This window comes from Octodon degus, unplaced genomic scaffold (assembly GCF_000260255.1).
Source record: "Octodon degus isolate 3935 unplaced genomic scaffold, OctDeg1.0 scaffold00021, whole genome shotgun sequence".
NCBI lineage: Eukaryota > Metazoa > Chordata > Mammalia > Rodentia > Octodontidae > Octodon > Octodon degus.
In genome coordinates this window covers 884,168-893,942 of record NW_004524597.1, presented here as the reverse complement: position 1 = coordinate 893,942, position 9,775 = coordinate 884,168, and the positions used below count along the sequence as shown (strand labels likewise).

Sequence of the window (9,775 nt, the reverse complement as noted above, 5' to 3'; positions counted from 1 at the left end):
GAGAGAGAGAGAGAGAGAGAGAGAGAGAGAGAGAGAGAGAGAGAGAGAGAGAGAGAGAGAGAAAGAGGCCCAATGGTAAGGGCTTGTGTGACCACTTAGTGCATATGTCCAGGAGACATGGATTTGTTACTTTGGCTCCATCTGCAGATGCAAATATCTATCCCCACCCTTTGTGACAGGAGACAGCCCATAGGAGCAAGTCCCACATCTGCTCCTTCTGGCTGTTCCCTCCCCTGGGCACAGTATAGATGCTCGCAGGTCTTGGGGTGACAGGCCAGGAGGGCAGATTTAAATTCAGAATCTGAGAAAGGCCTCAGAACTGCAAGCTTCCTATCATCTCTGCTGTAATTTGAAGCTTGGGGCCTAGCTGCCTGTCACCAGGTTTTGGCTAAAACAAATGGTAAAATCCAGCAGCAGTGGTTTCCTCAGGCAGGGGCTGAAGTCCTCCTAGGGACACATCCTGAAGCTTCTAGAAGCCACAATGGAGTCTGGTCTCTCTTGTGCAGCAAAGGTTTGGACGGAGTGGTTAGAAGCCAAGGGCTGTGCTGACCTGACACCTGGGCCTCAGTACAGGCCAGGCTTTCCAGCCCTCATGGACTCTCTACCATTCACCTCAAAATTAGAAGTGAAGGGCCCAGGCCACCCAGGTGGTGGGGTCACAAGATGCTGTGAGTCTGCATCTCTGAATCAGTACTTGGTGTGACCTTCAGTAAGACCTTATCAGCTGTCATCAGAGTGGCTGAGACAGCTGTGTGCATGGCAGCTGGCCTCACCCTAATGAATGCACGTGGGATCCTGACTTCCGGAGGCCTGCGTGCCCCACTCCAGCACTGTGTGCCATCCTGAGGCCTCCTCTGTCCCAGAGAAGCTTCCCACTGTTCCTGGGTCCATATGGCCCTGAAAGTGCCTGGGGAGTAACAAATTTGCTCTTAGCACCTTTCCACCTGTCCCTTCCTCATCCTGACTGTGGGTGTAATATCCCTGGGAGGGGCAAGCTTATAGGTTTTACAGGGATTATTCTTCCTGTGGGAAATCAGGGAGAGGTTTTTTTTTCTTTTTTCTTTTTTGGTATGACGTTTCCTTCTTTTCGTTTGTTTTGTTACTGGGGATCCAACTCAGGACCTTGAGATTGTCAGGTACACACCATGTTCTCTTTGAAAAATCACTCCAGGAGGCCGCGGAGATGGTTCAGTGGAATAAGCGCTTCCCTGGCAAGCACAAGAGCCTGAGTTCAATCTTCAGTTCTGAAAAAAAAAAAAAAAATCACTCCAGGAGCCAGCCAGATAGCTCAGTGGACTAAAGCACCTGCTTAGGCAAGCTTAGGTAAGTGCCCAGGCACCATGGTCCAATCCCGGCACCACATACGGGCACCAGCCCCTCCCCCAGGTGGGCTGAGCCAGCCACAAAAACAAACAAACAAACAAAAACACACTCCACATCAGGGGTGAGTACTCACTCAGTATGCAAGAAGTCCTGGGTTCAATCCCTAGTACAACAAAACAAAATCTCCTCATTCCACTTGGGCCAGTGGCTCAAACTCCACACTGAAGTCACTTGGAGGTCTTTTAATTTCATTTTATTTTACTTTTTTTGTGGGGGAGGGGTATGAGGAAATGAAACTATTTTAAGAACAAACCATTAGGAAAATATATCACAACGCTGACACAGCAGACAGACAAGGGCTGTTATTGTTTCAAATAATAAGTTGGTAAAAAGACAACATAGTCCTCATCTAAAAGGTAAGATGCCCTTCTGGGGCAGGAACACTGCATGTTGCAAAAATGGCATTTGGTAGAAGAGTTACAGCTCAAGGGGAGTATTTTTTGACCTTGCTATTGCTGGGGCATTGTCGTAGTAAGCCACTGCTATTAATTCAGGAGGCCAAGTAGGCAATGCTGGGCTCAGGCTCTTCTTCCATTCTGTTCTATAAAAACCAGTTTCTTTAGGACCTCACAACTCTCTTAACTAAGCCAGCAGTCCCTATTTCATTGTTCATTCCTGGATGCTAACTAGACAGTCAGAACCCTTCATCCTCAGGGGAAAAGTGTCGCCGCAGGATTGTCCTGTTAACTGCACAAAAATCCCAAGCGTCTATCAGTCAGGAAAGGAAGCTCTGGTTTGTGCATAGTGTGTGACGCAAACTCGTGTTAACTGCAAAGGTTTCCAGGTTGAAAGAGGCAACATAAGAATTGCAAGAAATGTGCATCCACATCTTGATGGCTAGCAAAGGACGTATGCAAAGAGCCTTTCAGAGTTCTCATCTACCCTCCCTCTCAACTCCACATCTTAATCCAGTCAGTTCCTTGCCCGTGTATATAAAGCCAAGCAAGATGGTCCAAGCTGTGGACACCCACCAACACACACATTGTTTTTCTTTTGGAGACAGAGTCTTCTGTGTGGTTTGGGCTGCAGGCCTAGCACTCGCAGCAATCCTGCTTTAGCCTGCCAAATGCTGGAATTATAGGCAGGCACCACTACACCTGGTCTCTTTTCTAAATTAGTAATTTTCTGAATTTTTACAGTTTGCAGAAAATGATGTGGTAATACTTCTGGTAAGTAGGACTTTAGCTACAGAGAAAACGCTCATGCAACTCCACCAGGTCATTGGCAGGTTGGAGGAATCTGTGTATTAAGAAGAACATGGTACCTTGAGGGGCTCTCGATTGGCATGTGGGAGATCTCTACAGCCAGGATAAAGGCCTTGACACATAAAATTTAGGTTCTAAAACTCTCTCTTGTGCTATCTTTTTTAATTTTTTAAAAAATCTTTTATTTATTTATGTATTTGGTGCAGGGTCTCTCTATGCAGCTCAGACTCGTAGTGATCCTCCTGTCTTAGCCTCCCTAGCGCTGGGACTACAGGAGCGTACTTTTGCACTACCAACCAGGTTTCAGTGGCAGGCTCAGCACAGGGCTGGCAGGGCATGTGGTGCTGGGGATCATACCCGGGTCCTTGTGCTTGCCAGGCAGGCGCCTGGACCGCTGTACTATTTCCCCAGCCCTCTTGTGCTATCTTTGACCAAAACTTTAGCACCATTTTCCCTCATTTTACTTTCTAGCATCCAAACATAGAGAAACCAGGGTCCAGAGGCAAGTAAAATATGTCTGAAACTTGCTGTGCTCCTTAGTCTCTTCATTCATAAATTTTGCTTAAGCAATAATGCAGCATCAATTTATTAAAGAACATTTTTTGCCTTTAATTTTTTTGTTGCTGTTGTTATTGTTTAAAAGACTAAGGTTCCCATTCTTCTATTTACATAGATTCCTGCCCTCAGCTCTGATGTCCACTGACAAAGACTACATCCCAATAGACGAGAGACTCTTTCATCTTCTTGATCATGGTTGGGATGAGGTTCATGTGGTCACCCACACACTTGACCACACAGCTGTCCAGCTGCCGTTTCACCCGAAGCTCCTTTACTCCCTCCATCTGTCATATCGTTGGCCTCATCATTGCAAAATCTGGCCAGGACATCCCAGATTTTTCCAACTCATTGGGCATCAGCATCTGGGCTTGAGCTAGAGGCACATGGAATGGCTCAGTGCACTGGTGCACCCGCTGCGTGGATGCCTGGTCGTCCTCACAGCAGTTGTGCTGCACCAGAACACGAGGCCCTGCAGCTTTTGAATGTTCTCTTTCTCCACACTTTTCACCATGGAGTCCACTTCCTCCTGTACCCAAAGCTGCTGCTGCAGCTCCACCGTAGTGACCCTGCACTGTGCTGTGCTTTGGCACACAAACCCCTTAGAGACTTTCTTTAAAAAATATAAATATGCAGGTACTGCTGACAACGCCCTAGAATTCAGTGGTGGCAACCTAGGGCACATGTGCCTCAGCAAGCTAGTTGTTTTCATGGAAAGCTCCAAAAGGTTTTCCATCGTTGCTGAGATAGTATTTAATTATTTAGGGGTGGGCCTGCCAGATTTAGCAAATAAAAATACAGTGCAGTTCTGCATGGGATATACACTGAAATTTTACTTGTGCATCTGAAATTCAGATTCAGATTTCTCTGGTGTCCTGCAGTTAGGCTTGCTTAGTGTCCAGTGGGTGCAGTATGCAGCCAGATCTGGGGATGTGATGTAGGTGGAGCCTGCCCAGCCTGTGATGAGGACCCCACACACCTGTATCAGGAGGGGCCCAAGGACTTGGCTTCTGTCTGCTCGTCATCACTAGGGGCGCTCCATGAGGCACAGCCTGGCCGAGTGCTCCAGTCACTGCAGGAGCCCCACTGGGCAGTCAGAAGTGCAGGTGACACCAGCCTCCTCCCATCTCTCACCTGACCCACAGCAGGTGAGTGCCCTCAGCTGAGTACTCGGGGAGCTCTTAGGCTGCAGAGTCCCGGTCCTCACCCCAAGCCTGTTGCATTCAAATCTGCATCTTAGCAAAATCTCTAGGTGACCTCCCACAGATGCTTTCAACTCTGGGCCTTGGGGACTCGCTGACATTTCCTGGAGACCTGGCCCCAGGGAGCTTGATGTCGTGCGCTGGCATCACAGGCTGGCATCACACCTTTGCCGAGCTTCCCAGGTGACTCCATTCTGCAGCCAGACCTCACCACCCTTGATCTAAGTCAGTTTCCCAGCCTGGCCAAGGCTGCCACCCAGGGCCAAATAACCCTCCACATCTGGGCTGTGCGCACCATGGGGGTCAAGCAGTGGCCCTGGCCTCTACCAGTTTATGCCAGTAGCACCTTTGCTCCCTGTTGTATTAACTTAAAAAATGTCTCCAGATATTCCCCATGTCCCCTGGGGCACAGAGTCACCCTTAATCGGGAACTTCTGTTCTAAATCCTGCACTAAGTCCCTTCCCAGCCCATAGTCTATGGCTTTCCTGCCTGTTTCTCCCTTCATTCTTTCTTTGCTAATTTTATCTCCTCAGGGTTTACCTTTCTCTAATTGGCCCAATTCGCAATCCTATACAGCATCAGTTCTCAAGTGCACTCCCAGGGCCAGGCATGTGTTTAAAAATGCAGATTTTCAGGTTCCATTCAGATGTACTGACTCAGAAAATCTGAGGTTGGGGTCCAGCAAAAACTCCCTCATCCCTTAGGGATTAGGCAGTGTGCAAAACATCCCTAGCCCTTCTTTTCTTTCTTTGTTTCTTTCGCTACAGGGTCTCAGTAAGTCACTAAATTGCCCAGTCTGGGCTCAAACTTGTAAGCCTCCTGCCTCAGCCTCCCAGAATGCTGGGATTGCAGCTGTAATCCCAACTGAGACAAATATTCCTAATTCCATTTCCATCTCATAGAAGCTGGAGCTGCAGCATTGAGGAGAATATTGTTTATGGCCCCAGGATGTTGAACCTCAATCAATCTATTTCTCAGGGAGGCCATAATAAACTACCACAAAATGAGTGGTATGTAATCACAGACAGGGATTCCCTAACAGTCCCAGGGGCCAGAAGACTGAACTCAAACTGTCAGTGGGCCACATTTCCTCCATGGGCTCCAGGGAGGCCCGGCCTTTCCTCTCCCCGCTCTTGGTGGTTGCTGAAATCCTCAGCTTGTAGACACCATGGCCTGACTACCACCATCTTCACAGGCCGCCTCCTCCTCTTTCCTCTACATGTGTCTCAAATCACTTTCTCTCTTAGAGGGATGCCGGCCCCCTTGCTTAAGTCCAACATGACCTCATCTCAAGAGCCTTAACCAAATCTACAAAGGTCTTATTTCCAAACAAGTGTGTATTCTCAGGTGGCAGGGGTTAGGACACAGATGTGAGTCGAGCTCTGCTCTCTCCCTGCCTCCATTTCCCCCTCATTCTGCTTCCTATGGGATCAAGAGAGAGGCTGACCAGAGGACCTGGGCAGGTCCCTAACTCAGGAAGGGTCCCTGGGAGTTGATATCCAGGCTTCTGATTAAATAAACTTCCAGAAAAAAGAAAAATGGGAAAACATCAAAGAGACAAAACCAGAAGATTTCTTGAAACGTGAATCTTAAAATATCTTACACCAATGAACGGGGTGGGAATGTTTACCAAAGACAATGGATGTGTTTGGTAGTCGAGAATGAAGAGTTAAAAACAGTTCTTAGTGGGGCAGGGAGAAGGCTCCTTGGAAAAAGCGCTTCCCTGCCAAGTGCAAGGGCCTGAGTTCAATCCCTGGTTCCGCCAAAAAAAATAAATTAAAAACAGTTCTTAGTCTCTCCCTAAGTAGCCAGTTGGTGGGAAAATAGACTGAAACACCAGTTGGAGGGATGAGCAGCACAGCTGAGTAGAGCAGGCCGGTGCAAGGCCGGGAGGTGGGGCGAGGCCTGTGTCCAAGGGAAGGACGCACCCTCTGCATCCGTTTGCTGCCTGAACAAAGGACAACAGAGTGGGCAGCTTGAGGAAACTATTTTCTCACCAGTCTAGCAGCCAAGAGCCCAAGACCAAGTGATTGGCAGGCCTAGCTTCATCTGACACCCTGTCCTTGCCTTAGAGACAGTCACTTTCTCCCAGCATCTTCCAAGCCTTTCTGCTGTCCACCTCTGTATCCTGACCTCTGTTGAGAAGGACTCCCATCCTGTTGGAGCAGCAGCACTGCACCAACTGTATTTCACCTAATCATCTCCGTAAACAGTCTGTCCCAGCATATAGTCACTTTAAAAAAGAAAATGTATTTAACGCAGGGTCTACAGGGTCTCACTACATAGATCGGACTCGTAGTGATTCTCCTGTTTTCAGCCTCCCAAGCACTGGGATTACAGGCATGCGCCACCATGCTTAGTCTCAATCTCAGTGCACCCCACAGGCAGGAACTGCAGAGCATATAGTCACATTTTAAGGTCCTGGGGATTAGGGCTTCATCACATGAATTGGGGAAGGGGGACATAATTCAGCCCATGGCACCTCTGTGAGGATAGTTCTCCTTCCTATTTAATAATGGTTCATTTTCCCTCCCAACCACACATCCTGGACCCCAGAAGGCTGTAGATGAAACTGGTTCCTCGATGGGCAGAGCTGAGCTCGGCAGGAGTTTGGGTGAATCTTTGTTCCCCATACAGCTGAAATTTGGAGAAGCAGATTAATGCATTTATTTGGAAAGGAGAACTTAGCCCTGTGGTTTCTCCTTCTCGGGAGGAAGTTTCATGGGGAAAAAAACCATGTTGTTTTTGAAATACATTCTCCCAAAACATTTTGGATATTTAGAATTACCTCCAAGATGATGCCCACAGGCAGCTGTGGCGTGAACACAGAGTCATCACAGTGGAGTCAGCTGAGCTGCAGCTCCCCCAGCCCATGCTGCCTAGCTGGTCCATCCTGTGGGCTTATTAAGCACCCACTTTGGAAGTGGCAGCTTCCAGGAAGCACTAGTTGAGCACCTGCTGAGTGCAGGACCTTTAGGTGGGAAGGAAGAAGAAAAAAGATAAGGCATGGAGCTTAGGGTTGTGAATGTGGGTTAGCATTTAGATTCTGATGATTTTTGCCTTGTTTGTGTGCGACCTCAAGAGCAAGTGACTTTGCCACTGGGAGTTGGTTTCCTGTGCACGGAACAAGGGAAATAAATGACTTGCCCTCACTGTGAGGCTGCTGGGCCCCTTGAGGAGTTTGAACTTGGGAGGACCCATCGGAGCGCACTTCCAAAGGCCATGGAGGCCTGGGAAGCCCGAGTACTTTCACTGTTGTAGAGTAAGACTGGAAATCCATGAATGATTCAAAACCAACACGTGAGATGAATGCCAGTGACTAGAACACGAAATGCCAGAAACAGCAGTGCTGGAAAAGGTGGGGAAGTAAGAACAGGGGGATGTGGGAAGTGGGCAGTGTGGGCGGAGTTCCTGCTCTGCTGTGAGCTGCGCCTGGTGCTCCCTCTGCGTGCCTTGAGTTCCTCATTGCTGAAATGGAGATCATAATATCTACCTTGCTGGACGATTTTAGATAACAATAACAAACATCTGTATGTAGTGAATGCTTACTGTGCGTAGGGCTCAGGTATTTCATACGCCATGTCTCACACCCCAAGGCAGCCCTGAGAAGTAGGGATTTATTTGTAGTCTCATTTCAAGATGAGGGTCAGAAAAGTCAACTTTCTTTTTGGGGAGTGGGGTGTCTCACTATGTAGTTCAGGCTGCCCTTGAACTTGAACTCACTATGTAGCCCAGGCTGGCCTTGAACTCCTGGTGCTGTTGCTAGCTCAGCCTCCCAAGTGCTGGGATTGCAGGTGTGCAGCATCATGTCCAGCTGAGAAAAGTCAACTTCTTTATCCAAGGTCACACAGTTTGCAAGAAGTTTTCCAGACTCTGCAACACATGTCCTTTGATCTGTGGATGTCGAGTTTCCAGCTGAGCTTCGATGTGGACAGGGGCTGAGGAGAGCATAGATCTGGTAAGCAGTGGGCAGGTTAACTGGAGAAGCCATCCTGGAGGAGGCAGGTGTGAAGCGGGGCTGTGCAGTCATTCAGGATTACTGAGTCTGTGGTGGAACTCTGAGGTAACGATGTACGTGTGGGAGTCCAGGCCTAGGGATGACTCCAAAGGCAGGCAATGGCATGGTACTGCCCAGGGAGTGAGAGCAGCTGGAGAATAGGCCTGAGGACAGAGCCAGGGTGCTGTGAATGGAGAGGCAGAGGTGAAGAGGATGAAGGAAAGAGGAAAAGAAAGGGGAGAGAGGTTCAAGGAGGGAGTGATTGTTGCTTTATGCTTCGTTTTCTGAAGTACAGAGGATGAAATTGGAACCTTCACACTGAACTACATCCTTTTAATTTTTTATTTTATTTTGTATTTATTTATTTATTTATTTGGAACTTGGAATTGAAACTCATGACCTCATGCTCACCAGGCAGGCACTGTGATTTATTTTATTCATTTATTTTGATTTATTTATTTTTTTTATTTTGAGACAGGGTCTTGGCAAATTGCTAAGTTACCCAGGCTGGGCTTGAACTTGTGAAACTCTTGCTTTAGCCTCTGTTATGGTTTGTATCTAGGTGTACCCCCAAAACCTCACATAGTCACTGGGGCAGGTTTCTAGAGTTCGCAATTAATTTATGATCCAATACTGGGATTATGGGTGTGCAAAGTGCTGGGATTATGAGTGTGAGAGCTACACCTGCCCTGCGGCAGATGGCCTGAAGGCAGTTTAAGTAGGGGGGGTCTTGCCCTCGGCCTCTGCTGCTCTGCCACTGGTCTCCCTTTTGCTCTTGCTGTTTTGCGTTGCTGTGAGCTGCTGCCCTCTGCCATGTGCTACCCTAACTTGAAGCCAGCTGAGTATGGACAGAAACCTCCAAAAACTGTGAGCTAAATAAACCTTTCCTTCCTTAATTTTGAGTGTGGGTATTCCGTTCTAGCAATGAGAGAAAAGTAACCGAGATAGCCTCTCAGAGAGCTGAAACTACTTCTAGGAAATTAAGTTGAACATGGCAGCCGAGTTGCACCAAACCACATGATCATCAGCGCCAGAAGAGAGGACTTGGTTCAATGAAAGAAGACATATTTATTTTATGCAATATCACAAAGCTATTAAAAATGAAAATCTTCTATACACCTATAGAGAAAGGCATCCAAAATATATTAAATAAAGCATTACAAAGTCCAATTTCATAACAGGATATAGAGTATGTTTTAAAATATCCCTCAGGAGCAGGGTGGGGCAGGAAGAGGACAAGTTTAAGTTCAGTTTGGGCAATTTAATGACTTAGAGAGACCTTGTCTCAAAATAAAAAGTAAAAGAAAAAAAAGGGCTGGGGAGTGTGGCTTAGGGTGAAGGCTTTAGGTTCAAACAAACACTCCTGGCTTGTGAAGGCAGAGGGCTGGAGTTTGGACAAGAGGTTAGGGAAGGGCCAAGAGACAAGGACAGT

At 47.7% G+C, this 9,775-nt stretch overlaps 1 pseudogene; it reads right to left on the bottom strand.

Annotated features, from left to right (window-relative positions):
• Nucleotides 1–3,271: 3,271 nt before the first annotated feature.
• LOC101575258 lies at nt 3,272–3,879 on the bottom strand (annotated as a pseudogene).
• Nucleotides 3,880–9,775: the final 5,896 nt, after the last annotated feature.